The 18,994-nt window shown below is 39.7% G+C and overlaps 1 protein-coding gene across 4 annotated transcripts in view; it reads right to left on the reverse strand.

Moving 5' to 3' along the window:
* Positions 1-18,994, reverse strand: part of PLA2G4A (phospholipase A2 group IVA) — a 134,865-nt gene that overhangs the window by 76,313 nt on the left and 39,558 nt on the right. The gene's annotated exons all lie outside the window — the stretch shown is intronic.

The raw sequence follows: 18,994 nt of genomic DNA on the forward strand, positions 1-18,994 counted from the left end.
GCGAGAATCATTCTCTTCATGACACCATGCTCCTGCTGTTAAAGATGAGATCATAAGGCATGGATCGCTATGGAAAGAGAAACTGGACTCAGAGTTTTAGAGAAGAAGAAAACGGGTAAGGGGTAGGGAGGGAGAAAAAGTGGTACAGAGATTCACACAAAAAGATTCAAAAAATTGAAAACCAAGGAAAAGCAAAAATAATGGTTCTGATTCATGATTGGTTTTCAAATAAAACTTTTTTAAAAAGTACACGTTGCCCTAGCTGGTTTGGCATCAGCCTGCGGACTGAAGGGTCCCCGGTTTGATTCCAGTCAAGGGCACATCCCCAGTAGGGGGCAAGCAGAAGGCAGCTGATCAATGATTCTCATCATTGATGTTTCTCTCTCTCTCTCTCTCTCTCTCTCTCTCTCTCTCTCTCTCTCTCTCTCCCTTTCTCCTTCCTGCCCTCCTTCTCTGAAATCAATAAAAAAATATATTTTTAAAGAGTACATGTTATCCCTCAACAATAGTTATGGTTATCAAATGATGTAATCAATTCCCCTTTGCTTCATTTTTAAACATACGCATATAGACATAGAGCTGCTTTATGCAGTCATTGTATTTTTTTAAGTGTGCTTTTTTTTTTAACTATAATGTGGAAATATCTACAAATGAGGTGTAAGCATGTGGGGAAGTTTTTAATTTAATTTTCCCACGTGGATCTTATGCATCATTGGTCAAGGGCAGCTGAGTCTCAAAAGCAAGAGTGCAATATAAATGCCAAAGGTGCTGGTTAATATACAGACCCCTGATCTTCATCTCCTAAGACCCATAATCAGTAGCTCTGTAGTGGGACTAGGGATCTGCATTTTTAAACAAATATTCTAGCTGATACTGTTGTAAGTCCTCTTCTGTTCACACTTTTGATATCCTATTTTAGAGAAATAAGTAGACATTGAAATTGTATTATGTACTTGCTTATTTTGTTAAGATATAATTGACAATAACATTGTGTATATGTAAGGTGTACAATGTGTTGGTTTGAAATATTTATATAATGCAATTTCTAACCCCTTATTTATGATTTCACTTTCCACATTTTCAGTTCCCCACAGTTAATTGCAACCCAAAAAAACGAAATGGAAAATTCCGGAAATAAACAATTCATAAGTTTTCAATTGCACACCATTCTGAATAGCGTGAGGAAATCTCATACTCTGCTGCTCCATCCCACCTGGGAAATGAATCATCCCTTTGTCCAGCACAGTCACAGTGTATACACGCCCCACCCCTAAGGCACTTAGTAGCCCTTGGTTATCAGATCAACTGACATGGTGCCACAATGCTTATGTTCAAGTAGCTCTTATTTTACTTAATAACGGCCCCAAAGTGTAAGAATAGTGATGCTGACCATTGGGATATGCCAAAGAGAAGCTTTAAATTGTTTGCTTTAAGTGAAAAGTTATGCATGTACATATAAGAAAAAACATAGTATATATAGAGTTCAGTATTATCCACCAGCTTCAGGCATCTGCTGCGGTTCTTGGAGCATATCCCCATGAAAAATGGAGGATTACTACATCTCTCAACAGGATCATAGGAGAGAAACTAGAAAACACAAAGGCTGAGCAGGAAGGGTGGCAAAGGGCATGGGCCAGAGCAGAGAAGGACTATCCACCTCCTCAACCAGGTGATTGCACCTTCCCCATCCTTCCACCATGTCACCAGTGCTCAGGTTGCAAACCAGAAGTAAAATTACATGTTTAGAATAGCAAGTGGTAGAAGATGATGAAGAAAAATATTTTTCCACTTTTGATTAGAAGTAAACATGTGCTTTTAAAGAGAATATTCAATTGGCACTTTACATTAAATGTACAAAATGTAGCTCTTCATCATTCCATTGGCCTGGTTCTTTCTCATGGGGCTAATGCTGCTAATCTATTTCCCTGAAATATTAGAAAAAATGAAACCAAGCAAAAAACAAAAAATGTGTGGGGCAAGGAGTGGCATGAAGATGGTAAACACCATTCATTCATTCAACAAATATTTGAATGCCTACTGTACGCCAGGCACTGCTCATCAAGGAGCAGTTTGACTGGAGCCAAACACAAAACTGCAGATCTGAATTATGGAAGTGAGTCAAATGCTAATAGCCTAATTTTAGAGGCAAGACTAAATGGGAGACAAGTAGGTACATTAAGCCAGTGACTAGTAACTCAGTCACCCAGATTATTAAACACAAATAAACTCCAACCATAAGTGGAGGAATTGCCTTTTGAGGCTTGGTCTTCATTTGAATCTTGGAAGAGGTGAAGGGAGAGGTTTTCTGGGGCCAAATAAGAAAGAGAAAGCAGAAAGTGAAGTTCCTTGGGAGGAACCGGAAAGGAAAAGAATGCACATGTTGAAGTGGCATAAGTCACCCAGTGATATAAGCATCTTCTCAGCCATTCTGGCCTCTCAGTGAGTCATATGCTCTAGATGCCAACACTATGTTTATGTGTCAAAACATGAACGAGCCTATTTATTTATTATTGTTATTTATTATCATTTATTTTTTAGAGAGAGTGAGAGGGGAAATAAAGAGAGAGAAACATTGATTGTTTGCCTCCTGCACATGCCTCAACTAAGGCCGGGGAAGAGCCTGCAACTGAGGTACATGCCCTTGACCACAATCAAACCCAGGACCCTTCAGTTCATGGGCTGACATTCTATCCACTGAGCCAAACCAGTCAGGACAGTGGGACTTTAAAAAAAAAAATTTAAATCCTCAAAGCTGTCACTTTGGACTCTTATTTTTACTTTTAAATAAAGTCAATATTCTAAATTTTTTCCTCACTAGTGCTAGTATTTCTAGTTCCTCCTCTTGCTTCATTAGCAAGAGACTTCAAAGTTAAGACATCAGAGGGTGCTGGGCGGCGAAATATCACTGACAGCTGCACACTTTGATGCTGCCACCTGCATCATTGCTAATCTGTGCTCTGAGAAACATCGGTAGCAGCGGCAGGCATTGCAGGAAGCAAAGAAGTTTAAGAGGCTAGTTTAAATTGGATTGCCATAATCCTACAGCTCATTTTCTTTGTACTAGTATAATCTGTAATCTTCATTGGCATGGTAACATGTGACAGCTTTGAAAAGGGAAAGCAGCCCATTTTGACAGCAAAACTTAGCCCAATGCTTTAGAGAAGTTCCTAGATATGCATTAAGGAAAAGTCAAATGTAGATAAAGAGATCTGGTTTTTTTCCCCCCTCCGGTTTATTTATTTCATGGCTTTGTGAATCAATGCCTTTGGGTAATTGGGGGTTGAGTCATGGTTTCAGCTTTACCTTGATTAGTTCCAGCCAAACCGGTGGTAAAGCAAAGATGTAATCTGTAGACAAAGTCCTTTATCTAAGTCTTGCTGAACAAAAATGTTGGGGGTGTGGGATACAGGTCTTTGTGGATCCCACATGATTCCACTATATGCATCGGAGTAGCTTCCGAATTCCAGGTTTATAAAACGTTTCATAAGCCTCACTAACTCAAGAGCACCCTAATTAATAACAAGTCTATTTGTCAGCTTTGCCTGAGAAATATATATTATATGATTAAAAGCTGATGGCAACTTCTAAACTCCAAGTTCTGCTTTCTCACATCCACTTTGCTCAGTAGCAACTTAAACCCTTTGCTTCAAATAAAGATGACCCATAACCTGTTATGATTATTGTGTTAAACAGCAAAAAATCCCTATAGGAAAAGTCTTCCCCAAATTCAAACCCTCACATTCTGTTAGCTATGGTACTCTAATGGAAAGCTTAAAGCAGTGTTTCTCAAAATGCAATTCACTAAACTAACTTCACAGAATCACCTGCGGTGTTTCTTCCATCAGTCTTCAGCATGGGTTTGCAAATGCATTCATTATTTAACAACTTAGCCAGGTAATTCTCGTGCACACAAGTTTTTTAAAAATTGGATTTTAAAGTATTTTATTAGAATCAACTAAAGAATAATGGCATAATAACACCCACTAAAAAGTAGAAACAATTTAGCATTGAAAAGTCAACAGCCTTACCGGCCTTCTGTCCTGGAGTTATTCTGCTCATAGACTATATTAAGCAAGCCCAGTAATTCACTTCTTTTTCTCTCCAACCATTAAATACATTTTCAAGTGGCCACATGAAAACAAATCCAAGAATAAAGTTCATGTGGGCGTGTTAGTTGGAAATCTGTTCAAGTTGATGGGCTGATAGTCAAGCTTTCTGCTTCACTTACCATCAGAGTAGAAATGCCATAGTGAGACCAAAAATTAAAGAGCCATTTGTTGAAAGAAATGCCTCTGATACTATTCTCCAATGTACTCACTCCTTTGAAATATCTGTGATTTCATGATCATGGTAATTACATGGAAAACTTAAAGCTTCTAAAGTTAAAGGTTTAAAAACGTAAAGTTTTTATGATTGCCAGTCTTCCTGTACTAGGTTCACTGAGGTGTTGGCAAACACCCTAGGAAAATGGTTAAGCCTACTATAAATGCATACATTTCAAAAACAGTTTAGTTCTTTTTTAATGTAAAGTTTTTATTAAGAGAGGACACATTTAGTAAAGTTAGAAGATTGTAGCTGTGCACTTGTTGAATTTTCATAAAGTGAACTCACCCATGATATCACTACCCAGACCAAAATATGGATCATTACCAGCCCTCCAGAAAGTTCTCTCAAGTCCCACCCCCAACCCCCGCGCCGAAGGGTGAACACTCCCCTGCCACCTATCGCCATAAAATATTTTTACCTGTTTTTTATCTTTACATAAATAGAATCAGTATATATTCCTGGGTCTGGCTCTTTTGCTCACTATTAAGCCTGTGAGATTCATCCATATTGACACATATATTCACTACTTTGATATAAACTATTCCATTGTATGAATGTTCAATAAAATGTTTATCCAGCCCTGGCCAGTCTGGCTCAGTGGATAGAGCATCAGCCTGTGGACTGAAGGGTCCCGGGTTCGATTCCAGTCAAGGGCATGTACCTTGGTTGTGGGCACATCCCCAGTAGGGGGCATGCAGGAGGCAGCTGATCAATGTATCTCTCTCATCGATGTTTCTGTCTATCCCTCTCCCTTCCTCTCTGTAAAAAATCAATAAAATATATATTTTTAAAAATGTTTAGCCCTAACCAGTTTGGCTCAGTGGATAGAGCATCTGCCTGCAGACTCAAAGGTCCCAGGTTCAATTCCGGACAAGGGCATGTACCTTGGTTGCGGGCACATACCCAGTAGGGGGTGTGCAGGAGGCAGCTGATCGATGTTTCTAACTCTCTATCTCCCTTCTTCTCTGTAGAAAAATCAATAAAACATTTTTTAAAAAAATGTTTATCCAGTCCAGCCCTACCACTGTGGCTCAGTGGTTGAGCTCTGACCCTTGAACCAGGAGGTCATGGTTCAGTTCCTGGTCAGGGCATATGCCCAGGTTGTGGGCTCGATCCCCAGTAGGGGGTGTACAGGAGGCAGCTGATCAATGTGATTCTCACCATTGATGCTTCTACCTCTCTCTCCCTCCCCTTCCTCTCTGAAATTAATAAAAAAATATATTCAGAAAAAAGAATTTGGCCAATGCACATAATGAAGGCACTGACTCCCAGGATTCTCTATGCTTCCCTTTATCTAGGGCAGTGGTTCTCAACCTTCTGGCCCTTTAAATACAGTTCCTCATGTTGTGACCCAACCATAAAATTATTTTCGTTGCTACTTCATAACTATAATGTTGCTACTGTTATGAATCATAATGTAAATATCTGATATGCAGGATGGTCTTAGGCGACCCCTGTGAAAGGGTCGTTTGACCGCCAAAGGGGTCGCAACCCACAGGTTGAGAACGGCTGATCTAGGGGATCTTGCCCAACAAATCTTAACTGATTTGGTCCTGAAACCCAGCTTTTTTGTCCCCAAGTCCTTTTGAAATTGCCAAAGCCCTGGTTTTCTCTGCCTCTTCAGTGCTTGGCTACTTCCTACATCCCTATCACCCCCAACCCTAGCTAGACTCAGCAGTGGTCAGAGGGGAAATGGCGTGCAGAATACTACTTCAGTGACTTCTCTCCCTGAGATCTTGGTCCCTCAAATCCCAGTTCATTCAGCAACTTTCAATCCTTTGGACACTTTTAGATTAATTTAACCTATGTTTTCTAAATTGCTCTTTGCGGAAATGAGTGCTCTGCTATCAATTATTTTATTTTTATTTTTTTAATGTTTTTATTGATTTTTTTAAAGTTAAATCTTTATTGTTCAGATTATTACAGTTGTTCCTCTTTTCCCCCCCATAGCTCCCCTCCACCCGGTTCCCACCCCAACCTCTGCTCTTAACACCCCTCCCCCCACTGTCCTCATCCATAGGTGCACGATTTTTGTCCAGTCTCTTCCTGCACACCCCACATTCCTTTCCCCCTGAGAATTGTGAGTCCACTCCCTTTCTATGCCCCTGATTCTATTATATTCACCAGTTTATTCTGTTCATCAGATTTTTTATTCACTTGATTTTTAGATTCACTTGTTGATAGATATGTATTTGTTGTTCATAATTTTTATCTTTACCTTTTTCTTCTTCTTCTTCTTAAAGAATATCTTTCAGCATTTCATATAATACTGGTTTTGTGGTGATGAACTCCTTTAGCTTTTTCTTATCTGTGAAGCTCTTTATCTGACCTTCAATTCTGAATGATAGCTTTGCTGGGTAAAGTAATCTTGGTTGTAGGTTCTTGCTTTCCATCACTTTGAATATTTCTTGCTATCAGTTATTTTAGTCTGATGACCATTCAATGAGCTTTTTCTCAATTTTCAACTTTATTTGGCATATATGCAACACCTTGGCAATTCTCTCCTTTTGTGCCCAAAATATCATATTTTGTGAATCCCTGATTCTCTAGAATCTAGAGTCTAGATGTTTCCTCGTTGTATCTTTTATCTTTTGTCTTTTATCATTGTAACTCCCTCCCTCTTTCAATTTACACTAAATTGTGGACTTTCTCTTCTTATCTGTTACAGGTCTCTATTAGAAAAAGGGGGCGAACCTCTTTTAAAAAATGTAATGTTCATATAGTCAAAAACAATTTGAAGCCCTAACCGGTTTGGCTCAGTGGAGAGAGTGTGGGCCTGCGGACTGAAGGGTCCCAGGTTCGATTCCGGTTAAGGGCATGTACCTTGGTTGAGGGCACATCCCCAGCGGGGAGGGGGGGGGGGGGATGCAGGAGGCAGCTGATTGATGTTTCTCTCTCATCAATGTTTCAAACTCTCTACCCCTCTCCCTTCCCCTCTGTAAAAAAAATCAACAAAATATATTAGAAAAAAGAAAAATAAAACAATTTGAAGAGGAATTATCACATTTATGTAGATAGTCTGAAGAAACTGGATATGCACACACACATACACCCCCAGTAGCAACTTAAACCCTTTGCTTCAAATAAGGTCCCATGGCAGCAACAATCCTGTAATTTAATTAATCTCAGATCCTTCAAAAGCCATCATCTTTAGGTTTAAATGACAGCCACCATGCACTCCTTCATTTCCTCAAGGCTGCAAGGAGGAGGTGGCACAAACACAAGAAACACAAGATTCCTAATTACAGGTCCATATATAATCTCATGCTGAGTAATGCATTTGAAAGAGGCTCCATGTTTTATAACCATTCTGAATCTTTAAAGAAAATCCAAAATTGGCTCTGACTTGCGTATAAAATAGTCTCTCTAAGCCACTTCTGTGAGCCCCACCTCTACTCTGAGATCTTCAATCTGCTCTTGAAAGCCTTAAAAATACCTCGAATACCTAGTAAGTACCTTGAAAATACCTCACAGGAATGTATTTTCCCCATCCTCCTTTCCTTAAATGTATAACAAAAGAAAACCAAAGCAAAATACCAACCCAAAATACTAAAAGTAAAACATTGTACTTTTCCCCAATTTCCCTATTTTATTTAATGGCACCATCATTTCTAGTTGCCATAGCTAGAAACATGAGCGTTGTCCTCTTTTCCTCATGGCTCCTAAGTTCAATCTGTCTCCAAGTTGTACTTACTTCACTTCTAACACTTGTGCCTATTTCACCTCTGGCTCCTCAGTTCCTCTTGAATTATCACTGGCTCGTTTCAACTAAGCACCACTCCTCACCTGGACCATTCATATAATCTCATAGTTGCTCATTTTCTCACAGTGGAGCCACTTTCCAATATGCCACCACCACTGTCTTTGTGAAACACACTTTTGACCTTCACTGCCTCTGAAGGCAGGCTTAACCATGGTGAGAAAGCCCTGGAATGGCTCCCACCACCAGACCCCGGGTCGCCTGCAGTCAGTGATCCTCCTGCACCATGCACTTGAATGCCACTCTCCAAGTCAACATGTAGGCCAAGCAGCGTCTCCAAAATTCACACATTCCAAACATTTCACACAGTCATCTTGAGGGCAGAAGCCTTTGTTCTGCCTAAGGGAACATTGCTTCTCTTTTACTTGAGCATATCTATGTTTTCTTCTGCCGTTTTAGCTGATAACTAAACATTATTCAACATGTCCTTGCCCTCAGAATATCCAAGATAAGGATCCACAGACTGTACACTTAAAGGATGAGTGGAATGAAATGTTCTCTCTCTGTTTTTCTTATCTAGTTCACACACCCCTAGTCAACTAGTTGTTCTGTTTTCCTATCAGGTAAAACCGCCCACTGTAAACTATATTCCCTAGAGGCCTCATCTATATCCATCTGTATAAAATGAAAATAATTGCACTGAAAGCCTCAGATTGCTGAAACTGAGACTCAGAGGCACTTAGCAAGTTGAGTAAGGTCGTTAACTTCGTCTTTTTGAAGCCAAATTCCTGCCCCTTCATCTATACCAGTGATGGCAAACCTATGACACGCGTGTCAGAGGTGACACGTGAACTCATTTTTTTGGTTGATTTTTCTTTGTTAAATGGCATTTAAATATATAAAATAAATATCAAAAATATAAGTCTTTGTTTTACTATGGTTGCAAATATCAAAAAATTTCTATATGTGACACGGCACCAGAGTTAAGTTAGGGTTTTTCAAAATGCTGACACGCCGAGCTGAAAAGGTTTGCCATCACTGATCTATACCAACACTAAAAACTCTTACTTATTTCTGCCTCTATTATACTGTAAACTCCATGATGGCAGGAACCAGACCTTTCCTATTCACTACTCTGTCTAAGAGTCTAGCACAAAGTCTGAAACATAATAAATATTTTTTTTTTGGCAACAAATATATATTTTTTTTATTTATTGCTTAAAGTATTACAAAGGGTATTACATATGTGTCCATTTTATGCCCCCGCCCTAGACAGTCCCCTAGCCTCCCCTATCCCCCAGTGTCTTATGTCCATTGGTTATGCTTATATGCATGCATACAAGTCCTTTAGTTGATCTCTTACCCCCCTACCTCCTGCCCCCCAACCCTCCCCGGCCTTCCCGCTGCAGTTTGACAATCTGTTTGAGGCAGCTCTGCCTCTGTATCTATTATTGTTCAAAAGTTTATAATGGTCTCTATTATCCATGAATGAGTGAGATCATGTGGTATTTTTCCTTCATTGACTGGCTTATTTCACTTAGCATAATGCTCTCCAGTTCCATCCATGACGTTGCAAATGGTAAGAGTTCCTTCCTTTTTAGAGCAGCATAGTATTCCATCGTGTAGATGTACCACAGCTTTCTAATCCATTCATCTACTGATGGGCACTTAGGCTGTTTCCAGATCTTAGCTATGGTGAATTGTGCTGCTATGAACAAAGGGGTGCATATATCCTTTCTGATTGGTGTGAAACATAATAAATATTTTTGAAATAATGGATGACGGGCTAGCCTCAAGCAATACTGTAGAAGAGGTGACCTTTATCGTAGGCACAACAGTCACCCCTCTCTAACTTCTTTTTACTCTTAGACAATATGCCCCCACCTTCCAGGCTCTTTGTCCCACTCCATTTATTTTTCTTCTAATATATATCTATGCCAGTCATTTCTTCAAAGTGCCTTGTATTTAAGCTTTATTTTCAAATAATAAGTGCACTTTTAAAATCCTCGAGTCCCAGTTTGCCTCCCTTCATAACGCTAAGGAATAGGGTAGAGTGCTGAGGTACTTGTTTATAGATGGCAGACTCTGCTCCCTCCAGAACTGTTCCATGCTTCTATGTCTCTGGATCAGAGTTCATCAGTTTATTTTGTTCATTAGACTCCACATATGAGTGAGATCATGTGACACTTGTCTTTCTCTGACTGGCTTATTTCACTTAGCATAACAGTCTCCATGTCCATCCACACTGTTGCAAATGGTAAGAGTTCTTTCTTTTTTACAGCTGTGTAAGACCCAGAGACACAGAGGCCTGGAACAGACATCAAACCTCAGGGGAGGTTGGGTGGGTGGGAAGAGATCAACCAAAGAACTTGTACGCGTATACAGGTGACCCATGGACATAGACAATAGGATGGTGAAGGCCTGGGGTGAGGGGTGGGTATGGGCTAAAGAGGTCAATGGGGGAGGAGTAGGGGGGAGCAATGTATGTAATACTTTCAACAATAAAGATTAAAAAAAAAACAACACCTAGAACTGTTATGGCTCCAGATGCGGATGGGCAGTCCCTGCAAATTGCTGGACATACAGCAGCTGGAAGGCTTGGTGAAGAATTCACTGCGGTTTAGTAAAACACAACTTTGGCAGTGAGTCTGTATATACTGAAAAGAGAAGAGCAGTGCCTTTACAACACCAACATCATTGTCTAGGAACTCAAATAATCAAAGGATACCTTTCTCATTTGAAGTACAAAGCAGTTTTATCAACACTGTTGTGAAATTGTTCTACCAAGCAGCATCTCCAATTTGAACTCTTTTTTTTAGTTTTCCTCTTTCTCACAGCCTCAAATCTAGATTATTGTTATCTCAGGTCACATGTCTCCTTTGGTAAAGGGACATGAAACTACCAGAATGTACCACCAGCCAAATGGATGTTAGGGGAAAAGACCAATATCATCTAGTACTCTCAATTGACTTAATGCATTGACTTAGTACATTAATGAAGTGGGCTACCACCTGGCATACAGTAAAAATTACAGTGTATTGTAAAAAATGCTGATATTCATGAAAAAACAGAGAAAGATATATTCAAAACAACACAAAGAAAGGAAAATGTAGATCTAAAACAGAACTGAATTTTTTGTTTTTGCCTGTCCTGCCCTTTTATTCAAATCTCAATGATACCTTTTTGGGAAAAAATGAAAATACCTTTCATATCAGTATCTATGCCTGGAATGTTTTAAATGTTTATAATTCAAGGATGTTTCTTGGAATCTGGTTAGGTTGGAGAAGTAATTCTCCAGAAGTGCTTATTTAATATTATAAAACATGTTTATATTATTAATTTTACATATATGGATTTAACTATATATGTGCATTACACTCTATGCAAAAGTAACTTCATTTTCATTAAAACCTTGAGTTCTCAAGCTTGGCATTACTGACATTTTGGGCTGAATCATTTTTGGCTCTGGGGTCCTGTCTTTGGCTTCTCCCCATTAGATGCCAGTAGGGTCCCCCAATTATGACAACTAAAAATATCTCCAGATATTGCTGAATGTGCCCTGGGAGATAAAATCGACCCACAGTTTAGAACCACTGCACTAAAGCAAGGCGCCATCCTCACTATCCGACATTTATCCACTAGCATAAACCATTATGAAATAGCAAAGTTCCCTAAGTAATGTGTATTAGACATACTAAGTCAATCCCATTTTTACAACCTTTTCTTATGATTTTTCCCCAAATTGAAATGTCCCACATGCTTCCACATATGAAAACTCTAAGTTATAAAACTCTTAATATCTATTCAAGTGGCAAAGTCTTCTTAGAAGCTTATTGCCAACAATTTAAAAATCAGTGACACTGTATAATCTAAATGCACGATTTCTGAGTATATACTCTCTTCGGGTGGTTTTCCAAAAATTTATTTTCACCCATTTCATCTTCCCAACTAGACCATCAGTAGCTCAAAGGCAAAGTTGCTATACAATTAGACGTGAGGGTGAGCCACGCGTCAGTTGTAGCCCTAAAACATAATAGCTGTGTGATTTGGATTTTTTACTTAGTGTCTTTAAATAAATTTCTATATCTGTAAAATTTAACAATAGCACGTATCTCATTGTGTTACTGACGTGAATAAATGAAGTATAATATAAAGTCCTAAGAACTCTGCTTAGCATTTTGTTTATTTATTTAACAGACATATTGCATACACTAGGTGCCAAGTACTTTTCTAAGCACTCCATAGTCTCACTTCATCCTCCTAAAACAAAACCTATGAGGAAGGTATAATTATTACCCCCACTTAACAGTGGAAGAAATTAAGACCTAACTTGCCCAAATTCATGTGCTTAATAAATAATGGGAGAGTTGAACCCAAGCAAGCCAGTTTCAGAGTCCTTGCTCTAACCATTAGAGACACTTCCCTTTGGTATGAAATAGGCACTAAATAAAGTTATTTGCCATAAGTACTTTGTTTGTGTCTGTTGCAATTCTTTAAGGCAGAGAATGAACATTAAGTGCTTAGCAGATGCTCAGCATTTATTGATGAGATATTAATAACAGAGCCTTGCTGGAATAAGCACTGTGTTATATTTCTCTAACACTTCCAAATTTCAAAATCATTATTTCATTTTGCATCTGGAGATTTGTGTTACCCCTGTACACAATTTCAAATCATTTTGCCTAGAATTTTATCTAAAATATTTCATAAAAAACATATTAACTGAGGAGTGAGAATCGAAAAGTGCTTCTAAGGAGTCAGTAAAATTTACAACAACCCTCTGACTCAAGCTCAGTGGGCAAATTAAATTAATTATTTCAATCATGATACCACACAATTTTTATTTTTAATAAAGTGTTAAAGTATACTAAAATAGCATATAGTTTTCACATAAATGCTTACGTTTTTAGAACAGCAGATGTGTCCCTTTCTTAAAAAAATTAACCTATTTTTAAATTTAATATCATTAGATATTAATCTCACCTTTTCAATATAGAAGTAGTATGTGATTTTTGGCAAAGAGAATTTACTTAGCATATGAAAAGTGGCTGCATATCACTCAGCTTTAAATCAAGGCTTTCCTTCACTTGATAGAACATTAACATGTGAAAGTATATATGTGAAAAATATAAAAAGTATTTTAAGATGAAGAAGCTCAAGTATAAAACATAAATGTAATGATTTAAATGGGTAGGATCCATCACTGATCGGTCTTGGAAAAGAGAGAGAGAGAGAGAGAGAGAGAGAGAGAGAGAGAGAGAGAGAGAGAGAGAACAGGTGACTCGTGTCCCTATTAGTGTGGTGATGTTCTCTTTGTTTTGACAGGAACCTGCTTTTATTATCTCAACAAGGCATTGCTACCAAATATACAACTGGAATATAGCTCTGTTTATTTATTGAATAAATGTGATGAAAATCCACCCAGTGATCAATTGATATTATCAAAATATCACAGGACAGTATTATTCACTGTATTCGCCAGACCAAAAGAATACAAATACACACATGCAAAGCAAATCACAAAATCTAATAAAATTTAAATAGAGAAGAAAAGGACTAACTGTACTCATAAAACTGTTTTACAACTTAACAAACTATATAACATTCTACATCAGTGAGGAACAGTTGTGCCTTCTTAACACATTTTATTTCCCTACTACATAGAAAATAAGTACAAGATATGAGATGAGAGATAGATGTGTGTTCTGGAACACTTTACTCATTTTAAAATTATCTTTTATAAAAAGCCCAGTGGAAAATTATTTCGTTATACTTAGAATTTTTAAAAATCTGGGGTGGGTACTCAAAATATTCCAAAAATGTTAGTAAACCAAAACTCATGTTCCATCAGAACCTGAGGGCTAATGCTAGGAAAATATCTGATCCAGAAAAGGTATACTTAAGGGTGGCAGGTGGCTCGAGGCCAATAGCAGTGCCATTTATTAAAAATCATTTGACAAACCATAATTAATCCAAAAGAGATTACTTAGATTAATTCAAAAATGTCACAAAGTTTCTGTCCATTGAAACCCAGGAAAATTCTAGAAAGCTATGGGTAGACATAACCAAAGGTATTTGTACTCCAAGAAATGAAGTACAAAATAATTTTTTTAAATTCTCACTCTAGTAAGGCCAAAAAAAAAAAAAAAAAAAATAGAAGAAGAAGGAAGCACTATCCAAGAAAAAAGATATAATTACATATACTTTTATTTATCCAAAGTTCTCTGAGATCTTATTATTTTGCCAGACTCAGGCTAAGGGTCTATTTTCTAAAAAGTGAGTAAGATCATACTCTGTTAACTATATTGTTTCATTCCGATGAAAGAAAGCATATTCTGATCTGGCTGGGAGTTGTATGCGCAGGCACCTGGGCGCTAAGGGGACTTGGGAGTTAACCATGTAATGCAGTCCATTCTCATCCAAGAATTGCCTATCATCATGGAAAGATTAATAACCTTGCTGCCAAAAGAAACAATGGAGTTCCCAGAGGCGCCACCCTGCCCAGGACTGCCTGTAATCTGTAACCATTCTACCCATTTTTATTTCTTGTGCCTACTTCCCCATGCCTAAAATACCCATTCTTATTCCTTTTGCCTACTTCCCCATGTAATCTTTATCCTTCTACCCCATATAAGCAGCTGGCTTATGGGTGTGCAGAGCATATTTTCATGGATGACTTGCTGCTCCCCAATACTGCAGGCATTCTTGGAATAAATGCTCATATGTGATTATAAATAAACTAGGGGCCCAGTGCACGAAATTCGTGCACTGGGTGTGTGTGTGGGGTGGGGGGGAGTGTCCCTCAGCCCAGCCTTCCCCCTCTCACATACTGGGAGCCCTCAGGCGTTGACCCCCATCACCCTCCAATCTCAGGATCGGCCCCTTGCCCAGGCCTGACGCCTCTGACAGAGGTGTCAGGCCTGGACAGGGGACCCCCATCTCCCCCCCGATCACTGGCTCTGACCCCCGCCCAGGCCTGAGGCCTCTGGCCAAGGAATCATGCCTGGGCAGGGGACCCCCATCTCCCTCTGATCGCTTGCTCCACCCCCCGCCCAAGCCTGACGCCTCTGACCCAGGCTTCAGGCCTGGGCAAGGGGACCATCATATCCCTCCAATCCCCGGCTCTGCCCTCCACCCAGGCCTGATGCCTCAGCCAGAGGAGTTGACCCTCATCACCCTCCGATTACCAATCACTGGATCGGCCCCTTGCCCAGGCCTGAGGCCTCCGGCAGAGGTGTTAGGCCTGGGCAGGGGACCCCCAGCTCCCCGCGGTTGCAGGCTCCGCTCCTGCCCAGGCCTAACGCCTCTGGCTGAGGCGTCTGGCTCGGGCAGCGGGGACCCGCAGCTGCAGCGGCCCCGCAATCGTGGGCTCCGCTTTAGGCACAGGCAAGGGACCCCTAGCTCCCGGGACTGCCAGCTTCGACCATGCCCAGCTCCCATCGCTGGCTCCACCCCTACTTCCTGCTAACACTGGCCAGGGCGGCAAAGGCGCCTGATTCTCCGATCATGGCTGGGGGGCAGGGCAAAGGCGGCCCCAGAGCTGCCTTTGCCCTGCCCCCCAGTTCTTAGCTCCCCCCTGGGTTTCCGATCACTGTCCGTGGCAGGGGGCTTCTTCCTGCTTTCCCTTTCGCCTCCCTGCATTGTGCCTACGTATGCAAATTAGCCACCATCTTTGTTGGCAGTTAACTGCCATCTTAGTTGGCAGTTAATTTGCATATAGCCCTGATTAGCCAATGAAAAGGGTAGCGCCGTACGCCAATTACCATTTTTCTCTTTTATTAGTGTAGATAAATAAATAAATAAATAAATAAATAAGAAAAAGTGAGACACATGTTCAAATCTTACATGTGTATGATTAGACTGCCATCTGACAGGTGCCAAACAGAAGTCTGGACAGCTGTCAAGGCAGGCCAGAGGTAAACTGTGCCCAGGAGTATCAGATTAGACAATGGAAGTATCATGTCACCATTTGTTTCTCTCAAGCTGAAAAAAGAAGAATCTATTAATTAGCTCAACATGGAAATTCATGATGGATATTTCTTGTCTGGAAGGTGAAAAACTAAAAATTATCCCTGTGCACATAAAGAATATTCTTTGGCTCATATTAAGGTTATATTTAAGAAATAAATGTCTTATGTTGATATATGAAATATTTTAACAATAAGAGGTAATATTTATTGAGCACTTATTATGCACCAGGCATGTAAGTGCTTCACATATGTCAACTCATCGAAGTCTCACAATATCTCTTAGATGAGAGAAAGACAGAGAGAAAACTCGCCCAAGGACATGGAACTACTGAGGAGTATTTGGCTCTAGAAAACATTTTTCATACACTCTGCTTCTTCCCCGGAGATTCTGATCACTGTGGAATTCAAGGATGGCTCTTCGAGGGGATAACATTTTCATACTAATTTCTACATTGCTCTTGCTGCTGCTGAAGATTCTCAAATGATTAAGTAGATGATATTTCTCTTCATACATATCCAACACCCTGCCTCTTGCCCAATATTGACAAATGGGAAGGTTGAGTTCTAAGCTTCTTTCCAGGGAATTATTAACAATTTGTGTTGATAGTTATTTCTTGTCAAGAGGTTTATTATTCTGGGTGGTCCCAGAGGTGAAAAGATTGAGGCTATTGCATTGGAGAGGCAAGAATGGAGGAAAGTGGGCTACCTTTCCTAAAACGTATGTGGGTTTGGCTTTTCTTAAGGTGTTACAAGTGTTGGAAAACCATGATCCTTGTGCATTGGGCATGGACTGGTAACTACAGGATGGCCATAAAGGCTGGACTGGACGCACTGTTACCTTGAACACAGTGGTAAGGTCTCTCTGGTGTGGTGTATGATCACTCAGAAGACTACTCTGAGAGGCATTTCAGTGGAAATGCCAAAAGTGGAATCCAGAACCCATGGGAACATTTACCCGAAGGTCTGATGCCAATGATGGTAGCCACCAAGCCTTACAACAGGCCCTCCTCCTAATTTACAGGCAACTCTACGTACCTAGAACACCTGTGAGACCTTGGAGAGGGGAGATCACCCACACTCTCCCACCTATTTTAGTGAGCGGGGACTCAGAGTCCAAATTAATGAGATTTAGAATAACCACGTGAGTGAGATTTCATGGACCTGAGTAACGTGGAAACTATCCATTTCACTGCACTGTGATGTGTTAACTCAGAGTAATTGCTCCATAGGACTGCAGAGACAGAAAAAGCAACAAAAGAAATTGAATACATGCCAATATTTAGTGCTTGATAGCTAGTTTATATATGAATATGTAGTAAAAATCAATTTGCAAAGGGACTTCCATGTTTACTTCTAGTCACCTTACAGATGCCCCATATTCATCCCTTGCCTTACCAGTCCCATGCCAGTACTGTTGTGAATTCATCCTAGACCACACGTCGCTGAAAAACAAGTGAAGCCCCAGTGTGTTTCTTCTTGGCTCAATACCACAAGATGGTATAACCCCAAGGTTCTTCAAGAATCTGCACAGCATTTTTAAATCTCCCATTCTGTTTGAATCACCCAGTTTTTGTACTTATACCCTCTGACAATAGGTGCAAGGTGAGAATTTAAACTTCCGTTTTGGAGAACAGCCCCGTTTTCAATAATAAGCATTTATGTAAACTCTATGCTGTCAACACACGGTACAGCACAGGTGTGTCACATCTCAATCAAAGCCCCTTGCAGAGGAGAGGAAACGAATATTTCCCAATGCCATAGCTCAATGAAAACCAGCACCTGGATTTACCCTGCCTGGGTTTAAGTTATGTCTCAAATATCACCAAACCACAAATGAGGAAGAGGGAGAATTAAGTCATACTAAAATAAGTATGTAGGATATCTTCGTTGCATGAGGGAAATAATGCATTTATATACAGTCTATACATTTGGTCATTTAACTTGAAATATACATTGTGACCTTTGAGGCAATGAAAAGATATTCCCTACTTTTTTTATTGCTTGTGATCTGCTAAAATCATGATTATATTTCTATTATTCTTCTCAATGATAATGTATCAAGTCAGGTCAGTAATCCTCTATAAGAGTTTTTAAAATAAAAAGTATTAAGTATTAAGTCATTTATGGTTTCCTTTTATAAAGTGAATTCAGCAAAAAACAAAAACCTTAGAATCTGTGTTCCATTTTAAAATATTTAAAGTCTTCTCTGCTCATAAGCTGTCTAGACTCAGTCTAAGCAAACACAGAATAGAAGAAATTGCCTAGATCCTATCTCCCAAAATGTGGCCCACGTATCTGTAGTGTCTGCATCATTTGGATGTTAGAATCTACTCCCCAGACCCACTGAGTCAGAATGTGCATTCTGAACAAGATGCCCTGGTGATTCACGTAGACCTTAATGTTGGAGAGCCACTGTTGGGGGAGATTAGGTCAGCCTCAGACTTGCAAATGACCCAGACGTTTAAAAATTAGGAACTTGATACAGATCTTGCTATGAGTTTATCTGAAATAGAACATCATTTGCGCACAGATACAGATATGAAAAACAGAAGCTAAAGGTTTGTTCTCAAGAAAATCTTAACAGTCCCTTAAGACATTAAACAATAGGATCTCATAAAAATTGGTTTAAATACAATGAGTTCACAGTTCTGCCAAGTGTATTTATTTTTTATCATTTAAATGATGGCATTAAGATCTATTGTCTCCTGAATACCTAAGGAAAGTAGACCCCTCTGCAATCCTACAACTATCCTTAGAAGCCTAGAAGCCCTAATGTTTATGATGAGAATTTTGTAAGGAGAAAGAGGTTAGTGTCCAATGAGATCAGACAAGAATCCTCAGCACATATGTATAATTAGGCTATGAAATGTACCTATCAAGGTATGCATTTTGTCATTTCAAAAACACTATGGGCCCGGCCAGTGTGGCTCAGTGGCTGAGCATTGACCTATGAACCAGGCGGTCATGGTTCCATTCCCAGTCAGGGCATATGCCGGGG

This window comes from Myotis myotis, unplaced genomic scaffold (genome assembly GCF_014108235.1).
Source record: "Myotis myotis isolate mMyoMyo1 unplaced genomic scaffold, mMyoMyo1.p scaffold_m19_p_18, whole genome shotgun sequence".
In the NCBI taxonomy this organism is placed as follows: Eukaryota; Metazoa; Chordata; class Mammalia; order Chiroptera; family Vespertilionidae; genus Myotis; species Myotis myotis.